Genomic DNA, 7,772 nt, shown 5'->3' with positions numbered 1-7,772 from the left:
GAGAAAATAGAGTTTCAGGTAGCCATTGATGTTGGGAGTGTTATTCCAGAGGTATTGGCTATTGATTGGAGGAATAGAGAAGAATGTTGGGTTGAGTATATTAAAGTGAGGGTCAAGTTGGACATCTCCAAATCATTGAGACGGGTGGTTTACATGGTTGGGGTCAACAGAGAGGAGATTTTGTGCACCATCAATTATGAACGACTCTTAACTTTCTGTTATTTGTGTGGCTATATAGGACATCGCACTCGTAAGTGTAGGCGGTTTGAGAGGGTCAAAGGGGTTGAAAATATGAAATTTCAATATAGGAATTAGTTAACGGTCCAAATAGAGCAACCTAATCAAAATACGGACATGTGGCGAAATGGGATTGAAACTATTGAAGGTGGTGGATGGAAAAAAGGGGAAGATTGAAGGTTCGAGAGTAAAGCTGATGAGGGAGATTATATGATGAAGCAGAGGGGGAAAGAAAATCAAGACAGGGGATGGGATGTTGGATTTATGTTCTCCATTAGGAAAACATTATAATTAGCCTATTAGAGAGGGTTTTGGGTGTGCCCAGAAAAAAACGCAAAAAAAAACCAAGGTTGGGAATAGGGAAGGATATGATGAGAGCCTGATAAAAATAGTCCGTAGAAAATTAGTGGAGGGAAGGTCCCCGTTCAAGGTGGTGGCTAGCGACTAACCCCACCCAAAGCCATGAAATTTTTTTACTGGAACTGTCGTAGGGTAGGGAGCCCTGCGACAATTCATGAGTTGAGACAACTCCTTGCTATCAATGATCCTGATGTCATCTTTTTTAGTGAAACAAAGCTCTGAGTAAATGAGTTTGAGCGTATTTGGGTTCGGTGTAGTATGGATAGCTATTTTGTTGTGGATCCGAATAGTCGCAAAGGTGGTTTTGCTTTATTATTGAGGGATAAGGTGGACGTGACTATACAAAATTTCTCGAAGCATCATGTGGGTTCTATGGTTAAAAATAAGAGGAATGATCATATTCATTTTATAGGCTTTTATGGTTATCTTAACCCTAATCAGAGACATTTGTCATGGAATACTCTTCGGAGGGTGTAGAATCTTGTCAGTGGGGATTGAATTATTTAGGGAGATTTTAATGAGGTGATGGATGATGCGAAGAAATGTGAGGGGAGACATAGGCTTAGAGTGGCCATGGATAACTTCAGGAAAGTTATGGATGATCTTGCCCTGATTAACATTAAGCCTAACAAGGGGTGGTTTACTTGGACAAACAATCACGATAGAGATAGAGTAGTTAGGGAACGACTTGAAAAATTCTTGGTTTCTGTCAGTTGGTTGGGTCGTGTTCCATCTTTAGCCTCGAGTGTGCTTCATTAGACTTGTTCAAACTATGATGTTGACTTGTTGGATACCTTAGGGAGGTGGCCGAGGTAGATACGAGGGATCCGAGGCTTTCTTTTAGGTTTGAGGCCTGATGGGATAAGGAGAGTGAGGCTAAGGATATGATTAAAATAGTTTGGAACCAATGTAATGGGAATATGTTGACAGGGATTGAGTACATCAGCCTTCGTTTAAGTAGATGGCAATTCCGACGATTCAAAAGGGGTCAAAATTGTATGTTGGAGTTAATTGATCGGATTGATAAACTGATGGATGGGCCGATTTTGAACTCAAATATTGAAAGGTTGAGAGCCTCTCAGGTGGAGTTGGGTTGTCTGTATGAGGAAGAGGAGCGTATTGGGCTCAAAGGTCACGGATTCAGTGGCTTAAGGAAAGGGACTGAAATACCTATTTTTTTTATGTTTGGGTGTCTAGAAGAAATAAAAAGAATAGGATCGGGGGTTTGAATAATTCGGAGGGCAATTGGGTTTCCGATGTTGATGGTGTTTGCCAGGTGGCTTGGGATTACTTTCATTCTCTTTTTAAGATCGAGGCTTGTGGTAACCTTGAAAGGGCATTGGGTTTGATTCTGATTTGTATCACCTCTAATATGAATATGGTATTGGACAGTTCTGTTATGGACAAGGAGCTTATCGATGCTTTTAATCAAGTGGACCCTTGCAAGGCCTCGGGTATTAATGAGCTCTCGGGCCTCTTCTATAAGGAAAATTAGGGGGTGATTGGTAAAGATGTACTTCAATTTTTTCATGAGGTTCTGGATGGGCATAAAGATATCTAGGGGTGCGCAAAATTCAGGTAAAACCGAAAAAATTCGGTTAACCGACTAAATTCTGTTAACCGAATTAATTCGGTCAGGGTTCAGTTAATAATTTTTTAAATTTTCGGTTAACGATTAATTAGGTTCGAAACCAGTCGGTTAACCAAATTTTTTTGGTTTAACCGAAAAATTAATAAATAAAATTATAATATATAAATAGCCCACTATTCACTCAAACCTAATCCAACATAAACTCAAATACCCAATCTAATATATATTAACCCAAGTACCCAACCCAATCATAAAAATTACAAATAATTTAATAAATAAAAATAAAAATAAAAAACATATAATTTTATACAAATGATTCAGTTAATTCTGTTAATTCGAGTAATTCGGGTAATTCGGTTAATTCAATTAATTCGGTTAATTTTATACTTTTTTTAACCAAAAATTAAAAAAACATATAATTTTCGGTTAATTCGGTTAACCGACTGAATTAACTGAAAAAATTTTGGTTCAGTTAATTTTTTTGAAAAAATTTCGGTTCGGTTAACGGTTAAAAATTTTGAAGGGTCGGTTAATTCGGTTAATGTTATTTCGGGTCGGTTAACCGACTGAACACCCCTAGAGATATCAATGACATCAATGAAACTATTATTGTTCTCATCCCCAAGATTGACAAGCCTAAGGTTATGACTCATTTCCGTCCCATTAGTCTTTGCAGGGTTATCTATAAGATGGTTTCCAAGGTCTTAGGTAATGATTAAAAACTATTCTTTTGGCTTGCATCAATCAGAACTAGAGCACTTTTGTGTCGAGGTGTATGATTCATGATAATTTCCACATTGCTCACGAACTTTGGCATTACCTCTAGAGTGTTGATAATTTCCACATTACTCACGAGCATTACCTCTAGAGTGTTAAAAATGAGCCGAACAAAGGGTTTGTCATCAAACTCAACATTAGTAAAGCTTATAACCATGTAGAATGGGACTTTTTAGAGAAAGTGATGTTTTGTACGGGGTTTTCTATTTCTTGGGTCAATTTAGTCATGAAGCGTGTCTATACTGTGAGCTATGTTGTTAAATGTAATACCTCCCTCACTGATGTGATTATTCCTGTGAGAGGGCTTCATCAGGGATACCCTCTTTCGCCCTTTCTTTTCTTATTTTGTATGGAAGCGCTTTTTAAGTTGCTTTTTGGGCCTAGATGGAGGGTAAGATTCCAAGGATTAAGTCTAGCCAGAATGAGCCCAGGATAAACCATATTTTCTTCACTGATATGCTCTCATTTTTGTTCGTAATAAGAAAGAGGAGTTTGAGACCATTAAGGATATCCTCAACTACTTAGAAATGGTCTCGGGTTAAAAGGTTAATCCGTCCAACTCTATTGTCTACTTTAGCCCTAATACTTTGAGAGAAATCAAAGAGGTCAGCTAAGTGGCATCTTGGGCATGCGGGTTCTTGAGTCCATGGATAATTATTTGGGTTTGCTATTAATCATTGGTAAGAATAAGACGAGGGTGTTTTAGCATAGTATTGATGGGTTCTCTACTAGGATAAAAGGCTGGTCTAAAAGTCTTTTATCTTATGGTGGTAAGGATATATTCATTAAATCAGTTTTGTAATCTTTACTTACTTACGTACTTTTGGTTTTTCCTGTTTCCAGAGGCATCTTTGATGAGATTATCTCGAGGATGAGGAGCTTTTGGTGGGCAAAAAAGAGCAAAGACCGTGGATGAGCGATGATGGCATAGAATTCCCTTTGTACACCTAAGGGCATTGGTGGTCTTGGTTTCAAGGACTGGAGGCTATTCAACATTGCACTCATCGGAGACAAGTGTGGTGGCTCATCAATAATAAGGATACTTTATGTTATCATGTTATTTGTTCCAAGTACTTTTTGGATGAGGATGTGCTTCATCCAAAGGCAGTAGATAAGCCCCCCTTCTCTTGGATGAGTATTTTGCATGCGGTTAAAGCATTTGAGACAGGTTTAGATGGCAAATTGGCGATGGCAAATTGTAGATAATTCAGTTTTGATAGATGGGCATCGAGGGTCTTGATGGAAATTCTTTGAGGGCTTCTTACATTGGGTTTCGGGAGGGCTTGGTGCGTGATTTGTAGAGATCTAATGCATATGAATAAATTCGGGGTCAGATGATGGAGCTTTATGGTGATGAGTTGGGTGATCTAATCTGTTCCTTATCGATTGTTCAACATGGTCTACCGGATCAGATAGTTTTGGTTTCACAATAGGACGGGTTGCTATTCTTTAAAGTCTGGCTACTCTTGGCTCATTCTTAAGAAGTTGGGATATGGTCTGCATCATTTGCTTTGGCGAATTATTTGGAAACTCCACGTACTTCCTAAAATTCGTATCTTTGCGTAGAGGGTTGGTCATAATGTACTTCCAACAAATGTTAAAATGGCTTCGATTTTTCAAGGTTTCGATCGAACGTACCATCGATATGGTCATAGGGATGAAACTTCTATCCATGCTCTTCGTGATTGCTCTAAGGCTAGTGCGGTTCTTTCTTTTTATGGGCTTGACGAATGCTTGCTTGAGTCTAATTGTGAGAGTTGTATTGATTGGCTTGAGGATGCTACTTGCCTGTTGGATCTTAAGGTATTTGAGAATCTTATCATGGTTTTATGGAATATTTGGAACAACCGTAACAATGCCTTGTTTCGTGGTAAGAAGGATGATGCTCGGATGGTTTGGGAGCAGGTGAGAATATTGAGGGATGAATTTAGGATCTTTAACCCCCGATAAACCCCAAGCTCTCTAGGACCGATAGGTGGATCAAGCCTCCGAATGATTTTGTGAAGATCAATGTTGATGCGGCTATTGTTGTCTCGGCAGTGGGCATTGGGGTTATTGCGTGGGATTGTGACGATTTTGTGCTAGGTGGCCGTGTGATTTATATGGATTATAATATGGATGTTGACTGGACTGAGGCGGAAGCTTTAAGGGAAGGGATTATTTAGGCTTGTAACAACAATGTTACTAGGGCTATATTTGAGACTAATTTACTGGTTTAGTTAATAGGATTAAGTCTCGTTGTAAGGACATTACGATCTATGGCTATCTGTTGAAGGAAATTTTTGGATTGTTGGACTCCTTTATCGGTGTTAAGCTTGAGTGGGTAGATTGTTCGAGCAATAAAGTGACTGATTGTCTTTGTAAATTAGCCGTTAAAAAATGTTGTACCTTCTCTTTTGACATGGAGTATCCTAGCGATATCCATGAGCTTGTTATTGTCAATTCATGTTAATATGAGGTTGTGGCCTTCGAGCCCGTTTTTGATTTGGTCATTACTTATTGAATTTCAAATTTTTAATTTTAACTCAAATAGTAGTAGTTAAGTTCGTTAGATCATATTCTGCTATTAGTTTCATACCATATAAGTTATCGATTTAATCCATGTTCTCTAATTTGATCACTTTTAGTCCATATAATTTTTAAAATTTGAAATTTAAGTCTTCACTCAAACAATAACTATTAAATTTATTAATAAAAATGTTGTAGCTTTTTTAAGTTTTATATAGAAATAGTAGGTCACTCATGTGATAATATGTTCATCGCATTCTAAAAATAACATAATTTAATATCTACCATTGAGTTAAGACTAAAATTTTAAAATTCAAAAAATACAGAAACTAAAAATGATTAAGGGTGGGTTTGGATGGGTGTTGTGTTTATCTGCGGTTAGTGTAAAAATAGTGATGGTGGTGAGATTTGATATTGTAGTGATACTATAGCGTAAGACAAAAAGTAAGTTAAACGCACTGTACCTAATCGCCAAATCCAAACCCACCCTAAATTAGATTATATGAACTAAATCTAAAACTTATCGATAGTATAAGTAATAATATAAAAAAATCTAAAAAAATTAGTATTACTATTTCACTATTTCTAAATTTAACTTGAAGAAGCTTGGAAATAGTATTTTGTTTTCACGATTTTACGAAATATACAAGTAAATAACTCTCAAGTAGTATTGCCTTAAAAAAGAGTTTGATATGAATGTTGTTTATCGATGAAACCTTAAAAAAGATTAAATATGGTATATTATATGCTTTTTAATATAAATTTTCTTTTTAAATTAGATATATTCAATGGATTATATGTAAGAGATCATTTAAAAAAAATAATTAAGGGCAATTAAGAGTAGATTTTTCATCAATTGAGCTATTTAGCTACTAAAAGAAAAAAAATGATAATTAGATTACGGTTTGTAAACTATTAAGACATAATTCAAATTCCCTACACTTTTTTTCAATAATGTTAACCATAAATTAAGCTCTTTAGCCGCTTTTTTTTATTGGCATATAAAAATATTGTGAAATAATTTTTGCATTATTGAAATGTTTAACCTTTTTCTCTTTCATTAATTTCTGATTTCCATAATGTCCACCATTGTTAAGTTTCAAAAGCTTTTGATTTCTGTTCAAATAATATTTCCATTTCATTCAAAAAACCATTTTCTACAAAAAAAAAGAATTATATAAATATATATAATATTTTTTTTAAAAAAAATCAGTTTATGAGTGTAAAAAAATATATTGCAATTTGGGTTAAGCTTGGATTTTGCTTAACATCAACATATAAACAGAAACTATTTATTAACGGAATAGTATTGTAAAAGCTCATGTCTTGCACGGAAAACTCATCTTCCACCATTAAATTATAAAATAAACTGAAAAATTAAATAAAAAATTAAAACATGATTGAGGATATAACAAATATGACGTTAAAATTTAAGAGGTGGGGATTGGTTGATGATGGCAGGAGAGGAAAACCAAAGGGGTTTAAGAGATGTGGGGGTTGGTTGATGGTGGGGATTAGATGCTGGAAAGTGAGGGAAAATTTGGGAGGGGGTTGACAAAAGAAAGAAAGAAGAAAGATGAAGTAGAAGCAACCCCCCTAAAAAAAAGAATAAGGAAAACTAGAAAATAAAAAATAAAATAAAAAGAAAAAAAGGTACAAGAGGACACTACGTGGTAACGTGCGATTGGCCAGCGTTGTCACGTCAGCAAAAAATTAACGGCGTTAGACTTGGGTATCAATTTAGTTGACAGAAAAAAGTTCGGGTACCAATCTGGGAAAAAAAACCATAAAATACCAATTTGGGAGAAGTTGATAAGTTCGAATACTAATTTTATATTTAACCCTTTTTTGAAGTGCTTTTTCACATTAACTTTCCGACCTCAATAGTTAAGGTACCCTAAATCCAAAATCATTAAAAACTTAAAAAAACTTCGGAAAAATAATAGTGAAAATTAGGCATATATGCCATATTTAAAACGAATTTAGCAAATTAGGTTGATTTTTTTCAAATTTAAGAAAATAGGTCAATTTTGAAGAGAGAAACTGATGCGTTGTTGAGAGCACCAAAAATATCCTATTCCCTGTAAAATAATGAAAAAGAACAGTAAAGGGGAAGTAGGGTCGAATCCTCAGGGATCGGATTATACGAATGCTTGTTTCTCGAAATTCTGGGCAGAATCGTGCCCAAAAAAACCTGCGTGGCAGAAAAAAATAAAAATAACAGAATTAAAGATTTGATTTGGAAAAGAATGAAAAACAGAATCTAAAGTTGACTGAAATTATGATTACGAAAATAATA

The sequence above is a fragment of the Gossypium hirsutum genome, chromosome A09 (genome assembly GCF_007990345.1).
Source record: "Gossypium hirsutum isolate 1008001.06 chromosome A09, Gossypium_hirsutum_v2.1, whole genome shotgun sequence".
Classification (NCBI taxonomy): domain Eukaryota; kingdom Viridiplantae; phylum Streptophyta; class Magnoliopsida; order Malvales; family Malvaceae; genus Gossypium; species Gossypium hirsutum.
The sequence above is the reverse complement of the archived record's forward strand: the minus strand, read 5'-3'. Positions refer to the sequence as shown.